We start from the raw sequence: 8817 nt of genomic DNA, 5'->3' as shown, positions 1-8817 counted from the left end.
TCATGGCGCGAGCAGGACTCGATTCGCGACTTCCCAGTTACGAATTCGAAACGAACGCTCTACCACTGAGCTACCGCAAATGGTTTTGTTTGTATGGGTTTTGAGCAGGGAGGGATTTTTATCGTGCCATACCTGCTGTGACACGGGGTCTCGGTTTTTGCAGTCTCTTCCGAAGGACCGCCCCATTTAGTTGCCTCTTACGACAAGCAAGAGGTACTGAGGACTATTTCTAACCCGGGTCTCCTCGGGAAAAGATACAGCTGTAATACTAGTAATGAACCTTACATGTTATAACCATTGCCAGCTGGAACCAGGACGTATCCTTCGTGTAAGATATGTATTTTGTTCGTCACTTCTGGTTTACTAAACAAAGATGGATAGTGGTACGCATCTTTATTTTAACGAGTCTAATACAATGTCTTGCCATTAGGAATACATACAAGTATATACAAAATATGAAAGCCCTGCTTAAATCGTGCAGGAGATATTGATTTTGGTATTTGTTTTAAAAGTATGTCGAAATTAAAGTTTACGAGGTCAAAAACTTGGTCACCAAAAGAAAAGTCTTTTCACAAGGAATGTAGATATGAAATATGACAATCATATCACTCTCCATTTAAAGGTTATTAGGAGGTGAAAAATTTCGGATAAAGTTTTGAAATTTCGATTGAAAAGGTCATAAATCATGATATGAAATGAAAGGGTTGTTTGTTTTATGTCCCGTCGAAAATTGTTTATTCTTGTATGGAGACGTCACCAGCTGTTCATAGGTGAAGTACCACAAATTTAGACCTATGCTTAGCGCTCAGGGCCGTAGCAGTGAGGGTTATTTAGGGTGTCAATGCCTGCCATGACACGGGAACTCCGTTTTTAAGGTCATATCCGAAAGACCCGTGATTCTTACTTCGAAATGCCGAGCGTTTGACAAAGGAAAGGTCTTGCCATAAGAAATATAGACAAAGTATGAAAGCCTTAACATAAATTGTTATGGGGAGGTTGTCTTAAAAGTAGGACCTACTTTTAAGAGCAACTCCAAAGGCAAGGTGATATTAATCAACTTCGGTACCAGAAAATAAAACCCGCCTTAAGGAGGTATGCTACACCAGAGAAATTTGATGTAGATGAAAAGTGGAGGATATGTACAACAATATTTTGAAGTTGAAAATTTTCAAATTTACTTTATTTTGTCAAAAAATACAGTTTTAGTACAAGGTAATCTGAAAAAAATTTAAAACCCCTGCTGCACTCGAACCTGCGACCTACAGTTCAGCAGTCGGTATTCAAACCTAATGAGCTACTCGGCTAGGTATTTTAATGGAAAAGGAAAAGACAAATATTGCTGATATCGATTTTTTCATCCATGTTTTTAAAGGAAGTCAGTCATTATGACGATGTAGAGTACTACCTTAAATATGTTCTTTTAAAAGTTCTAGGTCACAGTTTTGGTTATCGTTTTTTGAAATATGGGTCAAATTCCGAGATCAAAGTAAATAGGAAAATCAATTTTAGGCATGAAATGTAAGGTCTTGCTAGAAGGAATATAGAATCTATGTACAAATTATAAAAGTCTTATCTCTAAAATAATTACGGAAATATTGCTTAGGTTAGGTTTTCTTAAAAGTAGGTCAACCTCGAAGATCAACGTCACAACTCTTGGTACCAAAAAAGGGTCTTGTTGCAAGGTCCCTATTAGACAAATTGGACCTCCCCCTAACCGTAGTTGAGGGAGCATAAAAAAACCCCACTTAGAAACATTTGCATTTTGAATCTTGAAAAGAATTTATTCTAATATCCTGTACATTCCCATATAAAACTTTGATATCCTATTGTGGTCCCACCCTACCCCCGGACTCCTGAACTGAACAAACTTCAATTTGGACTACCTGAAGATACTGTACTTGCATATAATATGAGTAGTCATGACCCTGCTGCTGTTGACGTGATTGGCGTTTCCCGATAAATTCTCATGTAGATTTGTATTGTAAAGCGGCGGATACGGAAGAGTGTTCCATGCAGTTATGTCGAAGTGTTTGAGCAAGTGACAAGGGATCTGACCGAATGTCGTTACATATATTTAGAATATCTTATTTCGTGGGAGCGAATTTCATTTCTGAGGAACGAATTTTATTTCGTGGGAACGAAATTGATTTCTTGGGATGTCACAATTTGAGTTTGTTTTATTGTGCTTGTTATGGCGTTCCATAGTTTGTTTTCATCATATAGTCGTTACGGATAGTTGGTCACGGCTGTCAGACCGGTTGGTAAATGCTTACGTGTTAATTCTGACCAGGCCGTGGAAGTGGGAAGTTGTGTCCGCCCAATGTGAGAAAATGATCGACCTGTGTGGTCGAGAGTTTTACCGGTGTGGTTTACTGGGCCTGCGTTGTATGTACATTTAGTACGGGTGTTCGAATGATGTTCCTGTGTGGAAAGTGAGAACACAATTTTGAGCATTTCGACAGCGGTGAGTGTGAACTGTTTATTTTTGTTTACGTTAGGAAATTTTGTTACTCTATTTGAATTTATGTAACCAGTTTATTTGTATTACACAATATACCCGACATATGCAAGTTTTCAGTATATAATGTATATATAAAAAACCCCGACTGTTACTGTGTAATTATAGGTGACCAGCTGTGTGTGTTATTGTATGGCTCGAGCAGGTGCTCGCAACATGTATAACATGGCGTTCTGAGATATTTGAACAGCGTTGGAGAACGACCTATAGAAATACAGGAAATACGTTCACGGCTACAGAAACGTTGAGCGAGTGATGGACAAAGTGTCACCACGTGTCTGAAGACAGCCAACGACTGTTGTGTAAAGTGTGGTAACTCTTTAGTCAACGTATTTTGTTTCGCCATCCTGTGTAACATATTTCGAATTCGAGAGACAAGTCTGCTGGTTTTCTTACATAAGGCAACATACCGTAACATTTAGCTTTTGTCGGGTACACGTGTAATCGTCTGTAAATTCAGATTTTTTTTTGTTTTGTTATATTTTTGTTTTGTTTTTGTGTGTATGCGTGTTGTTGTGTGCATGAGTGTGTATGAGTGTAGATGTTACTTGCTATATTAGTGAGCTCGATAATAAACTTATTTGCACATACTCTTGATCTTTCTTCAAAGAACGGTTTGCAGCGAGGGATTATTTCCATGCCATTATCACAAATTGTGACATGGGAACGAACTTTATTTCATGGAGACGAATTTTTAAAAAGAATTCTTCCACCTGTCCTAAACCAGTCACCGTAGTACGATAATTCCTATGATGCCTCAAAGGTTGATTAGGCCTATAAAGGCCTTTGGGTCTCTTGTCTAAAGAGTAAAATCCGACTCTCCAGAAACAGTGAGTGCACTATTGTGATTAATTTGAGTTCCTCTATTGCAATGGGGAACTTCCACACAATCTCCCCACTCTTTAAGCCAAAATGAATTGTGTTTCCTATTTCACTCCCAAAATATTTAGGTAGGGCATGTAAGTAAAACATTTTGTTGCATTAAAACATTTTATTTGAAATCTTGGATTTTGATACGCTTTCAAATCAGGTCTATATACATTGCACATTATGAAGATCAATTAATAGTACTTCAAATGTAAATCGGAAAATCTCGAATACAAAAAAAAAAAAAAAAAAAAAAAAATAAAAAAATAAAAAATAAAAATCCAAATTCAGGATTTGGGGTCGGCAGCAAAAGGGTAAACCAGAAACACACATACATTTTATTTTGGCCTTATTAGAAATACATGTATGTATTCCATGCAAACGGTGACTAGATTTTTGGTGTAAACATTCTATATATCGCTATTCAAATGTATAAAGACGAGTGCCTATTCTCTTTTTGTTGCTAACATATTTTGGTGATATAACCCACTGCAGCCTTTTTTAAAAAAAAAAAAAAAAATTGGTTTACGGATATGTTCTTATTTTCTTTTCAGTAGGTGTAACCAGAGTTTACTTTGTATATGCCCGTCGTCCGTTTGTCTACCCGGACCTTGTGGGCATGATACAGACCGAATCGTAAGCTTTAGGATTTTACAACCTCATGCATTTGATAACCACGATGAGAGGTTTTCAAAGATCGGTGAAGTTGGCTACTAGTAACCAGCTACTAGTAGCCAGCTACTTGAACCAGGAAAAGTTAGCTACTAGCAGCCAGTTACTAGTAACCGTCTACTAAAAGTAAGAAAAGTTAGCTACTCGTAGCCAGCTACTACAAAATATAAAAGTTATAATTACTGATAGCTCGCTACCAGATAAAGGTTAATGAGTTTGAAAATTATTATCTATCAGATTTATTTCTAAAGAGGACGAGGAGTCCTATGAAATTTCGTGCTCAATTATCCCCAATTACATAACGTTGCAATGCAAAATACGAATAAACTTTTTCAACTGAGTGTTTACTTTAAAAGTTATACGGATTGAATTCAGGCCTTCAATCATTTGATACACCATCCATTTTGAGATATCGGCTACTTTTACAATTTGATTCGAGTTACCCTGAAATTTCAACATAAGTGTGAATACCGTAAGAAACTTTATGTTTGTATAGATATCTGACGAATTTACGACTATACATATGGCAAGAAGTGATAGATGGTGTTTTGGTACGCCACGAATTTTCAGATATCGCTCTTTAGGAAATCAGTTACTTATACATTTTGATTATCGGTAATATGAAATTTCAAGATCAGTATGAATACCTTAAGGAACTCCGTGTTTATATCATATATTTAACTTATTTAAAACGATACGTATGGCGAGTAGTGATATTGGGTATCGTGATATGTCATCAATTTTCAGATATCACACTTAAGGAAGTCAGGTACATATACCTTTTGATGGCAGGTAAACTGAAATTTCAAGTTTTTCGCAAATATCTTAAGGACCTCTAAGTTTGTATTAGATATCTGACTAATTTACAATTATCAAAGTGAAGAAGAGTGATATAAGGTATCTTGACATGCCATAATTGTCCAGATATCACGCTTAAGGAAGTCAGCTGCTTATACCTTTTGATTGCAGGTAACCTGAAATTTCAAGTTTTCTACCAATATTTTAAGGAACTCTGAGTTTGTATTAGATATCTGACTAATTTACAATTATCACAGTGAAGAAGAGTGATATTAGATATCTTGACATGCCATAAATTTCCAGATATCACGCTTAAGGAAGTCAGCTACTTATACCTTTGGATTCCTGGTATCCTGAAATTTCAAGTTTTTCATAAATATCTGAAAGAATTTCGTGTTTGTATTAGATAGCTGACTAGTTTACAACTACCCACGTGAAGAGTAGTGATATTAGGTATCGTGAAATGCCAACAATTTTCGGATATCAAACTTAACGAAGTCAGCTACTTATACCTTTTGATTGCAGGTAACCTGAAATTTCAAGTTCTTCATAAATATTTCAAGAAACTCTGTGTTTGTACTAGATATCTGACTAATATACAATTATGCACGTGACGAAGACTGATAATAGGTGTCTCGATATACCATCAATTTTAAGATATCGTGTTTAAGGAAGTTAACTACTTTTACCTTTTGATTGCAGGTAAACTGAAATTTCAAGTTTTATCAAATATTTTAAGGAATTCCGTGTTTGTTTTAGATATCTGATTAATTTCTTCATCCACATATGACAAAATGTGCTATTAGGCATATTGATATGCCATCAATTTTCAGATATCGCCCTTAATAAAGTCAGCTACTTATACCTTTTCATTCCTAGTAATCTAAAATTTCACGTTTTCCGTACATATCTTAAAGAACTCTGCGTTTGTACTAAATATTTCATTCGTTTACCATCTCACATATGACAAGGAGTGATATTAAGTATCTTAATATGCCATCAATTTTCAGATATCACTAGTAAGGAAGTCAGCTACTTAAAGCATTTGATTCCTGACAACTTGAAATTTCAAATTTTTCAAAAATATCTTAAGGATCTCCTTGTTTGTATTAAATATCTGACTAATTTACAACTATCCGTGTGAAGTGGAGTGATATTAGGTATCTTGATATGTCATCAATTTTCAGATATCACGTTTAAGGAAGTCAGCTACTTATACCTTTTGATTTCAAGTAACCTGAAATTTCACGTTTTTCATAAATATCTGAAGGAACTCTGTGTTTGTATTAGATATCTGACTAATTTACAAATATCCAAGTGAAGAGGAATATTAGGTATATTTATATGCCATCAATTTTCAAATATCAACCATAAGGATGTCAGCTACTTATACCTTTTGATTCCATGTAGCCTAAAATTTCAGGCTTTTCGCAAATATCTTAAGGAACTCTGTCTTTGTATTATAAATCTCATTAATTTACCATCTTACATACCACAAGGAGTTATATTAAATATCTTAATATGCCACCAATTTTCAGATATCACGCTTAAGGAAGTCAGCTACTTATACCTTTTGATTCCAAGAAGCTTAAAATTTCAAGTTTTTCATAAATATCTTAAGTAACTCTGCTTTTGTATTAAATATCTGACTAACTTACAACTATCCACATGAAGAGGAGTAATATTAGGTATCTTGATATACAATTAATTTTCAGATATCGCCCTTAAGGAAGTCAGTTACTGATACTTTTTGATTCTAATTAACCTGAAATTTGAAGTTTTCCGTAAATATCTTGAGGAACTCCTTGTTTGTATTAGATATCTGACTAACTTACAACCCTCCACGTGAAGAAGAGTGATATTATGTATCTTGATACCTATTATCATACCTCTTCACGTGGATAGTAGTTTACTAGTCAGATATCTAACAGAAACACAGAGTTCCTTAAACTATATGCAAAACACTTTAAATTTCAGGATGTCTGGAATCAAAAGGTCTAAGTAGCTGACTTCGTCGAACGTGATATCTGAAAATTGAATGCATATCAAGACACGTCATATAAAGCCCAGTAATATCGGCAAAGATAAAGTCAGATATCTAACATATGTATTTGAAAATTGATGGCATATTAAGAGACCTAATATCACTCCTCTTCAGGTGGATAGTAAATAATTAGTCTAATATCTAATACAAACACACAGTTCTTTAAAAGATATCTACAAAACTTTTGAAATTTCAGGTAACCATGAATCAAAAGGTCTAAGTAGCTAACTTCCTTAAGCGTGATATCTGAAAATTGATGGCATAATAAGATACTTAATATCACTCACTGTCATATGTGAGATGGTAAATTATGATATTCTAATACAAACGCAAAGTTCCTTAAGATATGTAAGGAAAACTTCAAATTTCAGGCTACCTAGAATCAAATGGTATAAGTAGCTGACTTCCTTAAACGTGATATCTGAAAATTGATGGCAAATCAAAATACCTAATATCACATCTTGTCATGTGTGAATTGGTAAATTAATCAGATATCTAAAACAAACACGGAGCTTCTTAAAATATTTTCTAAAAACTTTAATTTTCAGGTTACCTGCAATCAAAAGGTATAAGTAGCTGACTTCCTTAAGCGTGATATCTCAAAATTGATGGCATATCAAGATACCTAATACCACTCTACTTCACATGGATAGTTGTAAATTAGTCATATATCTAATACAAACAAGGAGTACTTTAAGATATTTATGAAAAACTTGAAATTAAAGGTTACCCGGAATCTAAAGGTATAAGTAGCTGACTTCCTTAAGGGTGATATCGGAAAATTGATGGCATATCAAGATACCTACTACCACTCTACTTCACATGGATAGTTGTAAATTAGTCAGATATCTAATACAAACAAGGAGTTCTTTAAGATATTTATGAAAATCTTGAAATTTCAGGTTACCAGGAATCCAAAGGTATAAGTAGCTAACTTCCTTAATGGTGATATTTAAAAATTTATGGCATATCAACATACCTAATACCATTCCACTTCACATGGATAGTTGTAAATTAGTCAGATATCTAATACAAACACAGAGTTCTTTCAGATATTTATGAAAAACTTGAAATTTCAGGTTACCTGCAATCAAAAGGTATAAGTAGCTGACTTTGTTAAGTATGATATCCGAAAATTGTTGTCATATCAAGATGCCTAATATCACACCTTTTCACATGGGTAGTTGTAAATTAGTCAGATATCTAATAAATACGGAGTTCTATAAGATATTTATGAAAAACTTGAAATTTCAGGTTACCAGGAATCCAAAGGTATAAGTAGCTGACTTCCTTAAGCGTGATATCTGGAAATTGATGGCATTTCAAGATACCTAATATCACTCTTCTTCACTGTGATAATTGTAAATTAGTCAGATATCTAATACAAACTCAGAGTTCCTTAAAATATTGGTAGAAAACTTGAAATTTCAGGTTACCTGCAATCAAAAGGTATAAGCAGCTGACTTCCTTAAGCGTGATATCTCAAAATTGATGGCATTTCAAGATACCTAATATCATACTTCTTCACGTAGATAGTTGTAAATTAGTCAGATATCTAATACAAATACGGAGTTCTTTAAGATATTTATGAAAAACTTGAAATTTCAGGTTACCTGGAATCAAAAGGTATAAGTAGCTGACTTCCTTAAACGTTATATCTGGAAATTTATGGCATGTCAAGATATCTAATATCTCTCTTCTTCACTTTGATAATTGTAAATTAGTCAGATATTTAGTACAAACACAGAGTTCCTTGAGATATTTATGAAAAACTTGAAATTTCAGCTTACCAAGAATCAAAGGGTATAAGTAGCTGACTTCCTTAAGCGTGATATCTGAAACTTATGGCATATCAAGATACCTAATATCACTCTTTTCCACTTTGATAATTGTAAATTAGTCAGATATCTAATACAAA

This window comes from Ostrea edulis, chromosome 5 (assembly GCF_947568905.1).
Source record: "Ostrea edulis chromosome 5, xbOstEdul1.1, whole genome shotgun sequence".
NCBI lineage: Eukaryota > Metazoa > Mollusca > Bivalvia > Ostreida > Ostreidae > Ostrea > Ostrea edulis.
The sequence above is the reverse complement of the archived record's forward strand: the minus strand, read 5'-3'. Positions refer to the sequence as shown.